This window comes from Procambarus clarkii, chromosome 35 (assembly GCF_040958095.1).
Source record: "Procambarus clarkii isolate CNS0578487 chromosome 35, FALCON_Pclarkii_2.0, whole genome shotgun sequence".
NCBI classification, from domain to species: domain Eukaryota; kingdom Metazoa; phylum Arthropoda; class Malacostraca; order Decapoda; family Cambaridae; genus Procambarus; species Procambarus clarkii.
In genome coordinates this window covers 23,012,755-23,030,992 of record NC_091184.1, presented here as the reverse complement: position 1 = coordinate 23,030,992, position 18,238 = coordinate 23,012,755, and the positions used below count along the sequence as shown (strand labels likewise).

The following is an 18,238-nucleotide window of genomic DNA, read 5'->3' as shown; positions in this document are numbered from 1 at the left end:
TTAATTTGATGTTAGTAGTTAGTAATCACACATTTGTGTCTGTTCGTACAGGACGGATGTCCCGTACTAGAGTTGCAGGGGTTAGAAGTCTAATGCGATTTCATTTCCCTGTCAACTCTTGAAAGGCTAATATTCAAGCCTTATTACATATTATTTAACCCAGAAGACTGGATGTGATCAAGTACTACAGTCAAGTAAGACTCAGGGACTGCAGTGAAATCAGTGACATTAGATATAACTTAAAGTTTCTTCAGGTAACTGGTCACTGATATATAAACACTGAGGCCCATGGAATACATCTTGATTAAATAATAAATGTATCAAATCAGTCATCAGATTTATTGGGGTTTAATTTAGTTAATTGATTCAGAAGATTGAATAGCTCATCATTAAAGTAAAGTATGGTTCTGAGACTGCAGTGGGTTCAGTGACATTGGTCGCAGTGACTTGTAGCTGGTTTAGGCTACTGTTCACTGATTTGCCACTGAGGCCTCATGAACTCATCTTCAGCTTCAAATGATGATACTAACATCAACCTCTGTTGGTATAGTCAGCTGTAATCTCCTTAGTATAATGCTACTGGAGAAATATAATCAGCTGACAAATTTAGATTTCTATTGGTATTGTTTATCTGCAGGCATAGGTCTCCTCAGGCTTGATACTGGACCTGAGAGTAATTTACCTCCTGCAGACTTTAACATGGTTATGCCCTGATATTTAGTAGGGCTACCGATGAATCGATGGTAGTAGTCTGCCCCCACAAGGACAGCCATTTGGCATTTGATTTGCTCAAATTTACCTGCAGCTGCTTGATAATAGCTTTCCAGGTCAGCATAATCAACTTGAGATTGTTGTGACAAATCTTCACATTTCTTGATCTGTCTTGTTAAGTGGCCTTTATGACCTGCAAGGGTTCTTTTCATTCTCCCTGCATTATTCATACTGGCTCGTTGGTGAAGCCTTGTGGGACTTGTACTTGGGTCGCTCATAATACTGAACAAGTACTGATGGTAGCCTAGGGTAAATTCTGCACTCGCTAGGCTGTAATCCTACCTCTACTAGAGGTTAGCACTTAAAATTAATACACATTATATATATACAATCATACACACTAATGATTTGAGTGATAAACCAGTGTCACTGGAAGTACCTTTAGGTTAGCTCTTCTATATCACCCTAGGATGGTAGAGACACTAATTAATCACTCAAAGGTGTAATGATCATAATTAATTATTATATATACACAACTCAACTCGAGTTGATAAAAATTACACCCAAAATAGGGTCTGGACCATTCATTAATGGTGTTAGGTTGTTCAATATAGTACAACTGACTATAGTAATAATGGGACTAGGATGAACAATAATAGTTCAACTAGTCAGTATCCTACCCTGTTGTGGGTTGGCAATTAGTAAATATTATACTGTGATCACTAGTGCAATTTATATTAAATAATTCTCTATTTGGAGAAATAATATACACAATTATTGATAATAGCCTCTTAATTAGCCTCTATGAAACTTCTAATATTATCTAGAAGTATTAAATATTATTAGTGACCTCACGAAATAAACTCCACAAAATTCGTAGATAATCTCTCGCGAAATGTAACACCACGAAATCTGTGAACAATCTCGCGAAGACACAGTCACTAATTTGGCTGGCTTCAATATTAGCGCTGTCATTTCACGAAATAACACGCCACCAAATATCTGTGGGTGTGCATGAAACCGCTGACGAAGCTGAACTGGGCTGAGGGAGGCTCCTGAGCTCCCTCGAGGCTACGCTGCCGTCTTGACTGCTGGCTTTGTTTAAATAACACTGCACTAGTATATTTAATGAATCCACTGGTTAACTGGTTCATCCGGTACTAAGATGACCAAATGTGGGTTCAAAGGATCAAATAATCCGTCATCCGGTTCGAAGATGACCAAATAATGTGGGAACCGACCTGTGAGATTTATATTTGTTTAATTTATATGAATTTATATTTACGTTAATTTATATACTTCGATAGCAATTTGTATAATGATAAGTGGACTGTATTTCTGCAATAATCTCAATCTCACAAATCGATCCTCTACACATTAGGGGGGTTTATCAAATTAATATATGCAGCCAATCAAACTACAGGAATAGACTACATACATTGAAAAGGTTCCTTATCTTATAGTACAGCAGGTTAGTCCACCAGGTATAACTAGGGTGTAGACACCAAATTATCCTCTTTGAGGTAGCTTCCATCACCCAGTAACTGGTGCACAAAATCTTCCATCCTCGTCTTGACCTGTCAAAAGTGCGCTAGCTGTGAAGCCAGAATCCTATATATGACAAGTATTTCAGAGAAAACTGTACATGGAACATGAAGACCTGGCTTAATTACCTTTAGTTTGAGGCTTCCACGTGCTCTAACCGGGTCACCCTATATAATGACATTAATGGCCATAAATGAAAGATACATGAGTTTCGGAAAGAACACTTAACTTGAATTGTAGACATCGTGTTGGAGATGGTACCTTTGGTTTCCATAACACTACGTCCAAGTAAAATTAACAGGAGCCGAATTTGCTCCCGTGTGAGCCTCTGGTCTCAATATAAACAATGGCTGTTTAACACTCCATACTATTGACGTTACTGGCCGACATTGTCCAGATATGATAGGAGCTAAATTTGCTCCACACGTCTCGGAGGTGACACAACAATGGCTCCCTCCTTCCTCCCTCATGCCTGGCCTACTTTGTCCACATGTCAGAAAGTGATAGAAGGGTCACATTTACTCTACTTTAATATTGATAATTAAGTTAATTTATATAAGATGTTTTATGATGGTAAAGTCCAAAGACTAATGTATTTAAGAATAATTCCCAGCAAAATAGCTGGTGAATTATAATAGTATGTGGTGATGATATCCCGTTTTCTATAGACGGTAATTCCACTACAAGTTACGTTTTCTATGGGTAACTTGTTTATACAATACAGCTATTATCTGTATGATATATTAAATGGTGTCGGATTTTCCGACATAATTCCCCAGGGGGCTGCTCACGGGTCGAAGTCCTATTTAGAACAGACGAACACCGATACTCCTCCTTCGAATTATTAGATTAATTTGATGTTAGTAGTTAGTAATCACACATTTGTGTCTGTTCGTACAGGACGGATGTCCCGTACTAGAGTTGCAGGGGTTAGAAGTCTAATGCGATTTCATTTCCCTGTCAACTCTTGAAAGGCTAATATTCAAGCCTTATTACATATTATTTAACCCAGAAGACTGGATGTGATCAAGTACTACAGTCAAGTAAGACTCAGGGACTGCAGTGAAATCAGTGACATTAGATATAACTTAAAGTTTCTTCAGGTAACTGGTCACTGATATATAAACACTGAGGCCCATGGAATACATCTTGATTAAATAATAAATGTATCAAATCAGTCATCAGATTTATTGGGGTTTAATTTAGTTAATTGATTCAGAAGATTGAATAGCTCATCATTAAAGTAAAGTATGGTTCTGAGACTGCAGTGGGTTCAGTGACATTGGTCGCAGTGACTTGTAGCTGGTTTAGGCTACTGTTCACTGATTTGCCACTGAGGCCTCATGAACTCATCTTCAGCTTCAAATGATGATACTAACATCAACCTCTGTTGGTATAGTCAGCTGTAATCTCCTTAGTATAATGCTACTGGAGAAATATAATCAGCTGACAAATTTAGATTTCTATTGGTATTGTTTATCTGCAGGCATAGGTCTCCTCAGGCTTGATACTGGACCTGAGAGTAATTTACCTCCTGCAGACTTTAACATGGTTATGCCCTGATATTTAGTAGGGCTACCGATGAATCGATGGTAGTAGTCTGCCCCCACAAGGACAGCCATTTGGCATTTGATTTGCTCAAATTTACCTGCAGCTGCTTGATAATAGCTTTCCAGGTCAGCATAATCAACTTGAGATTGTTGTGACAAATCTTCACATTTCTTGATCTGTCTTGTTAAGTGGCCTTTATGACCTGCAAGGGTTCTTTTCATTCTCCCTGCATTATTCATACTGGCTCGTTGGTGAAGCCTTGTGGGACTTGTACTTGGGTCGCTCATAATACTGAACAAGTACTGATGGTAGCCTAGGGTAAATTCTGCACTCGCTAGGCTGTAATCCTACCTCTACTAGAGGTTAGCACTTAAAATTAATACACATTATATATATACAATCATACACACTAATGATTTGAGTGATAAACCAGTGTCACTGGAAGTACCTTTAGGTTAGCTCTTCTATATCACCCTAGGATGGTAGAGACACTAATTAATCACTCAAAGGTGTAATGATCATAATTAATTATTATATATACACAACTCAACTCGAGTTGATAAAAATTACACCCAAAATAGGGTCTGGACCATTCATTAATGGTGTTAGGTTGTTCAATATAGTACAACTGACTATAGTAATAATGGGACTAGGATGAACAATAATAGTTCAACTAGTCAGTATCCTACCCTGTTGTGGGTTGGCAATTAGTAAATATTATACTGTGATCACTAGTGCAATTTATATTAAATAATTCTCTATTTGGAGAAATAATATACACAATTATTGATAATAGCCTCTTAATTAGCCTCTATGAAACTTCTAATATTATCTAGAAGTATTAAATATTATTAGTGACCTCACGAAATAAACTCCACAAAATTCGTAGATAATCTCTCGCGAAATGTAACACCACGAAATCTGTGAACAATCTCGCGAAGACACAGTCACTAATTTGGCTGGCTTCAATATTAGCGCTGTCATTTCACGAAATAACACGCCACCAAATATCTGTGGGTGTGCATGAAACCGCTGACGAAGCTGAACTGGGCTGAGGGAGGCTCCTGAGCTCCCTCGAGGCTACGCTGCCGTCTTGACTGCTGGCTTTGTTTAAATAACACTGCACTAGTATATTTAATGAATCCACTGGTTAACTGGTTCATCCGGTACTAAGATGACCAAATGTGGGTTCAAAGGATCAAATAATCCGTCATCCGGTTCGAAGATGACCAAATAATGTGGGAACCGACCTGTGAGATTTATATTTGTTTAATTTATATGAATTTATATTTACGTTAATTTATATACTTCGATAGCAATTTGTATAATGATAAGTGGACTGTATTTCTGCAATAATCTCAATCTCACAAATCGATCCTCTACACATTAGGGGGGTTTATCAAATTAATATATGCAGCCAATCAAACTACAGGAATAGACTACATACATTGAAAAGGTTCCTTATCTTATAGTACAGCAGGTTAGTCCACCAGGTATAACTAGGGTGTAGACACCAAATTATCCTCTTTGAGGTAGCTTCCATCACCCAGTAACTGGTGCACAAAATCTTCCATCCTCGTCTTGACCTGTCAAAAGTGCGCTAGCTGTGAAGCCAGAATCCTATATATGACAAGTATTTCAGAGAAAACTGTACATGGAACATGAAGACCTGGCTTAATTACCTTTAGTTTGAGGCTTCCACGTGCTCTAACCGGGTCACCCTATATAATGACATTAATGGCCATAAATGAAAGATACATGAGTTTCGGAAAGAACACTTAACTTGAATTGTAGACATCGTGTTGGAGATGGTACCTTTGGTTTCCATAACACTACGTCCAAGTAAAATTAACAGGAGCCGAATTTGCTCCCGTGTGAGCCTCTGGTCTCAATATAAACAATGGCTGTTTAACACTCCATACTATTGACGTTACTGGCCGACATTGTCCAGATATGATAGGAGCTAAATTTGCTCCACACGTCTCGGAGGTGACACAACAATGGCTCCCTCCTTCCTCCCTCACGCCTGGCCTACTTTGTCCACATGTCAGAAAGTGATAGAAGGGTCACATTTACTCTACTTTAATATTGATAATTAAGTTAATTTATATAAGATGTTTTATGATGGTAAAGTCCAAAGACTAATGTATTTAAGAATAATTCCCAGCAAAATAGCTGGTGAATTATAATAGTATGTGGTGATGATATCCCGTTTTCTATAGACGGTAATTCCACTACAAGTTACGTTTTCTATGGGTAACTTGTTTATACAATACAGCTATTATCTGTATGATATATTAAATGGTGTCGGATTTTCCGACAGAGTTGCTGTCTTTTTCTAGTCAAGCACTCGTTGATGTAGATTCCCTTTCGTTGGGATGCAGCTGTCCGGACAAGATGCGATTTTATGGACTGGGAAGCTAGCTTGAGGCGAATTTTTCGCTGGTTCAGACCTGATGGAATCTTTTTGCCTACTCTGTAGGCAGCAATAATGTCGGTTTTATTTAGAGTGACACGCAATTCGTCTTTTATGAGAGCATGAACTATTTCAATGCACTTTTCACCTTCACGTTCCACAGGAATATTTTGGGACGACACAATAACATAGTCAAGCAGCTTTTGCTGGTCCTGTTCATCCTGGGAGATGGAATGTTGGGCAGATGACACATTTGCAGATGACACTAAGATCTATGATAAAGAAGGAAGTGAAAGTGATATTGAGACCTTACAAAGAGATCTACATGAACTCCACCAATGCTCAGATGACTGGCAAATGCTCTTTAATGTCGACAAATGCAAGACCTTGCCTGTAGGGCAAACATTCCACGTCACAACTACCAAATTGCCCACACTACCTTACAACAGATAGATGAAGAATGCGACATTGGAATCAGAATCCATCATTCACTAAAAGTTGCACAACAAGTGGGAGCGGCAATAAAAAAGCGAACCAAACTTTGGGAATAATCAAGCGTGCCTTTACCTTCAAGTAAACTAAAGTAGTCCTTCAATTGTATAAGTCTCTGGTGCGCCCCCACCTGGATTATTACATACAGGCATTGAGACCTTATCTTCAGAAAGACATAGCTGCTCTGGAGAAGATGCAACACCGGACAACAAAAATCATACCAGAGCTTAGTCATCTCTCGTATCAGGAAGGGTTGAGGGCCACTGGCCAAACAACACAGTAAACCAGGCATGACAGGGCGGAGCTCATCGAAACACTTAAAATACTAAACAATTTGGACGATGTTGATCCGGACACTTTCTTCACAAGGTCAGATGTAACACGAACGAGGAGCAACGGGTTCAAGCTCAACAAGCCACAATGTAGGACAGAAAACAGGAGAGGCTTTTTCTCCCGTATGGTGGTAAACCCGTGGAACAGCCTACCTGCCAAAGAGTAGGTAAGGTAAACGCCAAAACTCTACTGGGTTTTAAAATACAGATAGAAAAGATCGTCCAGGCAAATGGGTAGGACCTTTGACAAGCCGCCAACTTCCTGTCCTCATTGAGGCCACCAATATTAGTGGCTCTCAGGTTAATTAAAGGTCGGTAAAGATCAGTAACCAAAGAAAATGGGAAGAGCACCGTGGCGAGTAAGCGAGCGAGCGAGTGACGTCATCACAACAAAGGTTGCTATAGACGTCTCCACGACTCGTGAAGTTCGCCTGTCTTAAAGACCTGTGTCCACAATACCCGCCACATTGTCCCTCCCATAGTACTCTCAGGACACTTATGGCAGTGTAAGTGTGTGGTGAGGCCACACCACTGAAGACATTGAGGATATACCACGAGGGAGAGACAAAACTGTTGAAGGAAGGAGTCACTGGCTCCACCTGACCACCTTGTTTCTCGCACTCTCATCATCCTCCGTAAGTACTTGAGTGCATTACCTGCTTGATAGGGTTCTGGGAGTTCTTCTACTTCCCAAGCCCGGCCCGAGGCTTGGGAAGTAGAAGATCCGGAACTTCTCTTAGAAAACAGTCCAGTATTCTCTTGAAGATGTCCACGGTTGTTCCGGCAATATTTCTTATAGTCACTGGGAGAACGTTGAACAACCGTGGACCTCTGATGTTCATACAGCGAAGAGTTAGGGGTGACATGATAGAGGTTTACAAGTGGATGAATGGACACAACAAAGGGGATATTAATAGGGTATTAAAAGTATCAGCACAAGACAGAACACGAAACAATGGGTATAAATTGGATAAATTTAGATTTAGGAAAGACTTGGGTAAATACTGGTTCGGTAACAGGGTTGTTGATTGTTGATTTGTGGAACCAATTACCGCGTAACGTGGTGGAGGTGGGGTCCCTCGATTGTTTCAAGCGCGGGTTGGACATGTAAATGAGTGGGATTGGGTGGTTATAGATAGGAGCTGCCTCGTATGGGCCAATAGGCCGTCTGCAGTTGCCTTTGCTCTTATGTTCTCTGATTGTGCCTATGGCACCTTTGCTCCTCACAGGTTCAATCCTGCATTTTCTTCCATATCATTCACTCCAGTTCGTTGTTATTTTACTGTGTAGATTTGGGACCTGGCCCTCCAGTATTTTCCATGTGTATATTATTTGGTATCTCTCTCGTCTCCTTTCTAGAGAGTACATTCGGAGAGCTTTGAGACGATCCCAATAATTTAGGTGTTTTATCTCAACGATGCGTGCCGTATATGTTCTCTGTATTCCCTCTATTTCAGCAATCTCTCCTGCTCTGAAGGGGGGAAGTGAGTACTGAGCTTTCTGCTCCACCATTGTCTGCTCCAATATTGTCTTACACCCCTAACATACAATTGTTAATAATAAAAATAATAAAATTTATTTAGGAAAAGTACATACATAGTTGCAGAGTTACAGTACAAACATTCTGTTTGATTTAAAGATAGAGGTAGTACATACAATACCTAAAGCCACTAGTACGCATAGCGTTTTGGGCAAGGTGAGGTGGGGAAAAAAACCCACTTAGACTAAAACTTAATAGTAATTAAGCTTAAAGTATAATTGCATTGAAAGAAAAAAAAAATAATAAAAGATGAAAAAAGGGGGGGAACATGGTAGAAAATAGCCAATATACAAGTTGGTCAACAAACAGCATGTTTTTTTTTCTTCAACAAAAATGTTGGGGTATGGAAATAGGACTATGGAATTGTTAGAGGTGTGGACGTTGGCCAGTGGAATTGTTGGGGTAAATTATATGCCTGGCATTGTTGGGGTGTGGACATTGGCCTATCAAATAATGATAACTTTTATAATAATAATAATAATAAGAAATTTCACTGGGACTGTGTAGTGTTGCAAACCCATGACCAAGGTATTGCCAGCTGCATACTCTACTACTGTACCACCACTGACTTTCTTACAATTGGATTTCTACTGATATCACAGGAACGGCCAAGCGGACAGCATGCGGGACTTGTGATCCTGTGGTCCTGGGATCGATCCCAGGCGCCGGCGAGAAACAATGGGCAGTTTCTTTCACCCTACGCCCCTGTTACCTAGCAGTAAAAATAGGTACCTGGGTGTTAGTCAGCTGTCACGGGCTGCTTCCTGGGGGTGGAGGCCTGGTCGAGGACCTGGCCGCGGGGACACTAAAAAAAGCCCCGAAATCATCTCAAGATAACCTCAAGTCTGTGATATCCTGATATCACAGTCCTGAAGCCAGTCCAAGTTTTATGTAAGACCCCCAAGCACTCAGGTGAAGGATAAAGTACTGTAGTTCAACATTGTATGCTCAACTTCAGATACACAGAAAATCACACTGTGATATACATCAATGAACAATCCACTGAGGCTGTGAGGTGATGCAAACATTGCAGGTTTGCATCATCTCACAGCCCGAGGGAATTTTCTCATTTATGTACTGTATATCACTTTAGTGTGATTTTCTGTGTAAATAATAATAATAATATTAATAATAATATTATTTATTCAAAAGATGGTGTGTACAAAGAACATAAGAATATTGTTCAATTGAAGGGACAGAAGTTACACATACTAATGAAGCCACTATTATGCAAAGCGTTTTGGGTAAAATTAATAATAATATAGAAATTTTTTAATTAAAGTTGTGACGGGATAAAACACTTAATACTGTTAGAGAAGTAAGCTAACAAAATGAGAATGTTCAAGGAAAATAAAAAATGAATACAAAGAAGGTGATACTTAAGGATGACAAGCATAGACTATTACATTATGGAGTCAGTAGTTCTAGCAACAGTACAGTAGTTTATTTACATTAATTATAGAATGGAAATACAAGGTGTAATTTAGAAAAGCAAGTGAACTATTCCTCATAACATTTTCTTTGAACATATCAGAACATAGAGTAACATACTATAATTTAAGTTTAATTTGGCCAACAGTTTCAAATAACCAAGATCATAAAGGACACGAGTAAACACTTTATCAAAGAAATGCATGAAATTAAATGACATTAAATGTAGATAGTAAATGTAGAAATTAAATGTGTGTACTCGCTTGAATGAACTATATGGGGCATAGCCGATTCATTCCAGTGTGGAATTCATTCCATCCGTTCGGCCCCAGCAACTCCCCCCCCCCCCCCCCCCAAAAAAAAATACAATCACATTAATGCATATGCCAGTCCACATTTGCATTATGAAAAATTTAAATAATAAAGAATTTGTATTGCAATGAAATAAATTGATATTGCACGTTACAGTACTGTACTTACCCTACCAGTTGAGTTGTGTAGTGCAAACTCTGTTAGCCTTAATATCCTGAGAGTGCCACACATATGAATATAAATTGTTTAAAGAACAGTAACTTTTCTAACAAATGTACATTATACTCTACAGTCTGTACATGAAGTACAGACCACTAGAATCACACTACTGCAGTACACTTATATCATATAAACTACACTTTGTATATTTAATGTCATTAGAACTGTGCTGTACAGCTCAATTGGTACTCCCAGGTAAGTTCTGGCTAGTGCTGGGTGCTGGTCCAGTTGCCTGGGCATCCTTGGAAGGTGAGTCCTTGCTAGTGCTGGGTGCTGGTCCAGTTACCTGAGCATCCTCGGAAGGTGAGTCCTTGCTAGTGCTGGGTGCTGGTCCAGTTGCCTGGGCATCCTCGGAAGGTGAGTCCTTGCTAGTGCTGGGTGCTGGTCCAGTTGCCTGAGCATCCTCGGAAGGTGAGTCCTTGCTAGTGCTGGGTGCTGGTCCAGTTGCCTGAGCATCCTCGGAAGGTGAGTCCTTGCTAGTGCTGGGTGCTGGTCCAGTTGCCTGGGCATCCTCGGAAGGTGAGTCCTTGCTAGTGCTGGGTGCTGGTCCAGTTGCCTGGGCATCCTTGGAAGGTGAGTCCTTGCTAGTGCTGGGTGCTGGTCCAGTTGTCTGGACATCCTCGGAAGGTGAGTCCTTGCTAGTGCTGGGTGCTGGTCCTGTAGGCCTACTGTGAAACCGTACCAAAAACTTTTGAATCTTAGTTTGTTTCTTTGTTGTGAGCTTCATTATAATATCTTTCATGTCCTTTAGGTGCAGGTAATAATCTGTCAGCTCTTCATTATCAGTTACAACAACCAAATCAAGCAGATCATTAACCTTTTGCAATGATGCAGCATATAGAATAGGTAACATACTATCATCTTCCTCTTCCATATCCTCATCATCATTATTACCAGTAACAGACTGGATAATCTCATCATCAGCTAATTCACAATAACCTGGATCATCAGCATCATTATCTAACCACTCATACACATCAGAAAGTTGCAAATCTTCCTCACCTTCATCTCTGAATGTCTGAAAAATCGCATTATCAAAGCTCCCAAAATCATAGTCATCTTCGTCTTCATTCTAACCAGGTACCGGACTCAGAATTTTATTCCATGCATTCTGTAATGTGGTGACCTTCAACTCTCTCCATTCTTTGGCCGAGTTGTAAATTGTGTCTTTAATTGAATATTTCTTGAAGTTTTCTAGTGTTCACTAGCCTTTGTATCCTTATTAGCCACTGTGCTGCTCGGGCTCCAAATGTGGCACCCCCTTCCCCCTCCTGTATGCATAAAATAAATTCTTGGCAAAAAATTTTTTCACTTATAATATTGTTAAAATACAGTCTCTGATCATGGGAAACTAAACAAAAAATATTGTATGTGACATACTTTAGCCGTGATGGAGCTGGGAAGTTGAGAAAATTATGGGCACTAGGCGATGGAGCGCTCCTGGTCAGTCAGCTTGCGTTGCCCAGTGCATCTCATCTTCCTCACAGAGCAGAACCTCCATAATGTCTGAATTCATAGCTCTTTATAAAGCCTTTTCAGAGCATAGATAACCCCCCCTAATCCATGGGCTGTATTACAGATGTAGTGTTTGGTGGTAAAGCCATACATGTTATTTTGCCATCAGGCGATGTTAATTTAGCAATGGGGTGAGCTGGGGCATTATCAGTCAACAACATTGCCTTTACCTCAGCAGGATGAATTCTACACATATTGATCTGCTGCTTTTTTTATTTTTGTTACAAAAGTGATTCTGGAACCAATCCTCAAAAATAATCTGTGTGAACCAGGCATTTTTTGTGTTGTAGTAGATGACAGGTAATCTGTTCATGCAGATTTTCAATGCTCTCGGGTTGGCACATTTCCCAATTCGTACTGTACTTTGTTCGGTGACTGCCATCTGCGTTACAGCACAATAATGCTGAAATTCTTTCCTTCTTTACCTTGCAACCAGGGATACTCTTCTCAAGCCTGAAGGCCAAAGTGTTTTTTGAAGGCATTTCCAGTTAAAGCCTGTTTCATCTGCATTGTACACTTAAAACCAGTTTAAATTATTAGATATCATGTGGTGAGAAAGTTTAAGCTTATATGCACTAGCGCTTCCAACATCTGCACTTTTTAATTTTCTCTCATCTTTTTTTTTTTTCATTCCATGTAATCTGTTATCATTTTTTTGTCTATAAATTTTGCAAGTATTTACCTCCTTAAAATTTTCTTAGATTAAGGACCTGCCCGAAACGCTGCGCGTGCTAGTGGCTTTACAAGACTGTAATTACCATAATTGTATCCTCACATTCCTTATGTACATTCTTGTATATGCATAAATAAATAAATAAATAAATAAATAAATTGCAATGACAGCTTAAAATGGTAGTTGACAACAAATTGGTAGGCACAATTACAGCAGAAACAATATAAGATTGATTGCAATGACAGCTTGAATGGTAGTTAACAAAAAATTGGTAGTCACAATACAGCATATGGCTAGCACATAAAAGAAGACAGCAATGAACACAATGATAAGGTTGTTTGATATTACATAAAAATTAGGAGATTGGGTAACACTAGGTACAGAGCAAATATAAAGCTCAGTGTAGGAAACTAAGAAGATGAAGTTAGGTACTTTTTGGTTTTGCTTTTAAATAAGGCAAACGTTTTACAGTTTTTCAATTCACTAGGGAGTGAGTTCCATAGACTAGGTCCCTTAATTTGCATAGAGTGTTTACACAGATTAAGTTTGACCCTGGGGATATCAAAGAGATATTTATTTCTGGTGTGGTGATAATGGGTCCTATTACATCTGTCCAGGGAGAGTTTCAGAGCATGGTTTGCATTTAAGAACAGGGTTTTGTAAATGTAGTTGACTCAAGAGAGTGTGTGGAGGGAGTTAATATTTAGCAAGTTTAGGGATTTAAACAAGGGAGCTGAGTGTTGTCTGAAAGCAGAGTTAGTTATTATTCTGATAGCAGATTTTTGCTGTGTGATGATGGGCTTAAGGTGGTTTGCAGTGGTAGACTCCCATGCACAGATACCATAATTAAGATAGGGGTAGATTAGTGCATAATATAGTGAGAGGAGAGCAGAGTTAGGAACATAATATCTGATTTTGGAGAGTATACCAACTGTCTTAGAGACTTTCTTAGTTATGTGTTGAATGTGGGTGCTGAAGTTGAGTCTCTTGTCTAGGAATAGGCCAAGAAACTTGCCATCATTTTTATTACTGATGTTAATGTTGTCTATCTGTAGCTGAATTGCATTTGATGATTTGCTTCCAAATAAGATGTAGTAAGTCTTTTCGATGTTTAATGTTAGTTTGTTCGTTGACATCCATAAGTGGACTTTTTTTAATTCATTATTCACAACATTATTTAGTGTATGTGGGTTGAGGTTTGAGTAGATAAGGGTAGTATCGTCAGCAAACAATATAGGTTTGAGAATATTAGAGACATTAGGCAGATCGTTTATATATATAAGAAATAGAAGAGGTCCTAAGATGCTGCCCTGTGGCACTCCAACGGTAATTGGTAGAGTGGAAGAAGTTGTATCATTGATGGTTACATATTGGTGTCTGTCACTAAGATAGGATCGGATGTAGTCAAGGGCAAGGCCTTGGATTCCATAATGCTGGAGTTTAAGTAAGAGGTAGTTGTGATTAAGAGTATCAAAGGCTTTTCTTAGGTCAATGAAGAGTCCAATCGGAAACTCATTTTTGTCAAGGGCTGAGTAGATAATGTCCAGGAGACTAATGATTGCATCATTGGTGCTCTTTTGGGACCGGAAGCCAAACTGGCAGGGGCTGAGTATGTCGAATTTTACGAGGTAGGAATAGAGCTGTTTGTAAATAATTTTTTCAAATATTTTTGATAGAATGGGTAGATTTGATATTGGTCTATAATTGTTTACGTCCGCCGGATTGCCTCCTTTATGGACTGGCGTTACTCTTGCTTTTTTGAGGATATCAGGGAAGGTGTGATACTCTATAGATTTGTTGAACAGTAGTGCTATGGGTGGGGCAAGGGCATGGGAGGCTCTCTTGTACACAATGGACGGAATTTCACTGGTGTTCCCTGCCTTGGTTTTTAGAGAATGTATGATGGACACAACATCTGCCGGGCTGATTGGTGAAAGGAGAAGAGAGTTTGGATAGCTGCCTGAGAGATATGTGTTAATATGTGTCTGAGTCTGTGGGATTTTACTGGCAAGATTAGCACCAACCGATGAAAAGAAACTATTAAATTCATTTGCCATTTCTAAATCAGTTGACGGTATATCCCCATCCTTGTAGAGTTTTATTTGGTTATGTGAGTGTTGTTTAGTTCCTAGGATACTAGAGATAGTTTTCCAAGTGCTTTTCATGTTGCCTTTTGCTTCATTGAATCTATTCACATAATATGCAAGTTTTGCCTTTCTTATGATACTGGTAAGCATTGATGAGTACCTTTTAGCTACTTCCTTTGAAACTAGGCCAATCCTAACTTTCTTTTCATATTCATGTTTCTTGTTGATTGAGTTGAGAATGCCACTTGTGAGCCATGGATTGTTTAATCTTTTGTCAGTTACTTGCTTGGTAAGAAGGGGACAATGAAGGTTGTAGAGGCTTAGAGTTTTGGAGAGGAAGAGGTTAGCTAATGAATTTATATCATGGGTATTATTGAATTCAGAATCCCAGTTAATATTGTAAAGTGCCTCTGTAAGATTGTCTAAAGCTGATTCACTGTGTAGCCTAAATGAAAGTTTCTTGCTTTTTGGTGGTGTTATGTCCATGTTCGCTATGAGAAAGGTAGGATAGTGGTCAGTTGTTCTGTCGTAGATTATACCAGATACAAGGAGAGCTGTTATGTTTGTCCATATGTGGTCCAAGGTAGTGGCTGATGTTTGAGTGACTCGGGTAGGTTTGGTGATTGTGGGGATTAGCATACAGGAGTTCATGCTGTTAAGGAAATAGTCAACTTGAGAGCAATTTTGTTGACCCAGGTCAATATTAAAATCTCCTCCCAGAATGATGTGGTTTTTGTTGAGATTGTTGTTTATAATAAGATTCCTTAGGTTGTCTGAGAAAGAAGCTATGTAGTATTGGGAAATCTATAGATGGCTCCAATAGTCAAAGAGGATTTAAGGGATTTAATTGTAAACTGAGCAAAAGTATATTCACAGTAGTCATCTCTGTCACTAATAACACTGTTGCAGATAAATGTATCTCGGTAATATATAGCTGTGCCACCACCTTTTTTATTAGGCCTACAGTTATGAATGGCTTTATAACCAGCTAAGTTGTAGAGTTGGGTATAGTCTTTATTTAGCCAAGTACAAGGGGGAACATATTATACATATTAAACATATTATATTTACTCATTACTAACGCATTGCCAGGAAGCTTTGTGAAGCTTATGTAGCTTGTGGTAGCTTGTGGTAATTAGACGGACCCTCATTTTAACAGAAACTTGGCTAAGTAAAGACTATACCCAACTCTACAACTTAGCTGGTTATAAAGTAATTCATAATTGGAGGCCTAATAAAAAAGGAGGTGTTATACCAAAACAGATGCAGAACTAGGAAACAGGAATTCTTCAACAGAAATTTTGAAATTGTTCACAATTTTTGTTAGACCAAAGTTGGAGTATGCAGCAGTTGTATGGTGCCCATATCTTAAGAAGCATATCAACAAACTGGAAAGGGTGCCATCAACACACCTCCAGCTAGGGCCATCAACACGCCTCCAGCTAGGGCCATCAACACACCTCCAGCTAGGGCCATCAACACGCCTCCAGCTAGGGCCATCAACACACCTCCAGCTAGGGCTATCAACACGCCTCCAGCTAGGGCCATCAACACACCTCCAGCTAGGGCCATCAACACGCCTCCAGCTAGGGCCATCAACACGCCTCCAGCTAGGGCCATCAACACGCCTCCAGCTAGGGCCATCAACACGCCTCCAGCTAGGGCCATCAACACGCCTCTAGCTAGGGCCATCAACACGCCTCCAGCTAGGGCCATCAACACACCTCCAGCTAGGGCCATCAACACGCCTCCAGTTAGGGCCATCAACACGCCTCCAGCTAGGGCCATCAACACGCCTCCAGCTAGGGCCATCAACACGCCTCCAGCTAGGGCCATCAACACACCTCCAGCTAGGGCCATCAACACGCCTCCAGCTAGGGCCATCAACACACCTCCAGCTAGGGCCATCAACACGCCTCCAGCTAGGGCCATCAACACGCCTCCAGCTAGGGCCATCAACACGCCTCCAGCTAGGGCCATCAACACGCCTCCAGCTAGGGCCATCAACACGCCTCCAGCTAGGGCCATCAACACACCTCCAGCTAGGGCCATCAACACGCCTCCAGCTAGGGCCATCAACACGCCTCCAGCTAGGGCCATCAACACGCCTCCAGCTAGGGCCATCAACACGCCTCCAGCAAGGGCCATCAACACGCCTCCAGGGCCATCAACACGCCTCTAGCTAGGGCCATCAACACACCTCCAGCTAGGGCCATCAACACGCCTCCAGCTAGGGCCATCAACACGCCTCCAGCTAGGGCCATCAACACGCCTCCAGCTAGGGCCATCAACACACCTCCAGCTAGGGCCATCAACACCACCATCCAGCCTACCACCACAAGCTTATATATTTACTACACATGTCTAAGAACAAATAAAAGAAAACAGTTACCTTAACTATTGAAGATGCAGCAGGAGTTTGTGGATAAGGCAGCAGCCGTCCCTCTCCACACGGTTTTAAAATGGCGGCGACTACCACAACATGCAATGAGCCTAAAGAATGTCCAGCTCTACCATTATCTAAACGCTATTATATATTATCACGCAATACGGAAATCTAAAAAAAAAAATGTTACAAATAATTGTATTAAATATTTATTTGCAATTACAATACCTCGGGAATATATTTTTGCGTTAGCAAAATGTATTAAGTTCATATTTAGTTTAACTCATTTAAATTCTTTACAAATAATAACCTGATTTTACCTGATGGCCACTAACATTAATGTTTTATGTTGATACATTTCATACCCCTATTATTTCAATTTCTTTCTTTATTATGCACCCCATACCTATCCCGTGGGCGGTGGTGTAAAGGATTACAGAGGCACATATGGGTTCAGGAACTGAACTCTCTAGTTTGTTTAGCTAAGCAAATAACAATTTTTGACGCTAGTTACAAAATTATTAATGTTATATATACATGTACACACTCTCATACATACATGTACATATATATATATATATATATATATATATATATATATATATATATATATATATATATATATATATATATATATATATATATATATATATATACGTATACATATATACATACACATACATATTTATAATCACCCACACAAATACACACATCAATAATCTCTGTGTCACTTATTTTATACATGTGTTCTTGTAGAACATTCTATTGCGAACACATTGGGCGCTGCCCAATAAACTCGCCCCTCGGGGCAAAATTAATTTTTGTTTTTAATCTTGGTGGAACATAAAATGGCCGCCTGTGTTTATGCTGTCGTCAGATGGCGCTGTGACGTCACAGGTGAAGGAAGCACGTACTGCGCATTAATGCCTCGATCCCTCGTTATTTATTTTTTTTATTTATTTATATATATACAAGAACGTACATTGAGGGTTAAGAGACAACATAGAGCTTAAGTTGGAATTACAATC

The 18,238-nt window shown here is 39.8% G+C and overlaps 1 long non-coding RNA gene across 1 annotated transcript in view; it reads left to right on the top strand.

The window, feature by feature from the left end:
- The first annotated feature begins 7,369 nt into the window (after positions 1 to 7,369).
- Positions 7,370 to 18,238, top strand: part of LOC138371269 (uncharacterized) — a 474,806-nt gene continuing 463,937 nt past the window's right edge. Inside the window, exon 1 of the long non-coding RNA XR_011230377.1 lies at positions 7,370 to 7,682. This is a non-coding gene — a long non-coding RNA (uncharacterized lncRNA). The remainder of the gene's footprint in view (positions 7,683 to 18,238) is intronic.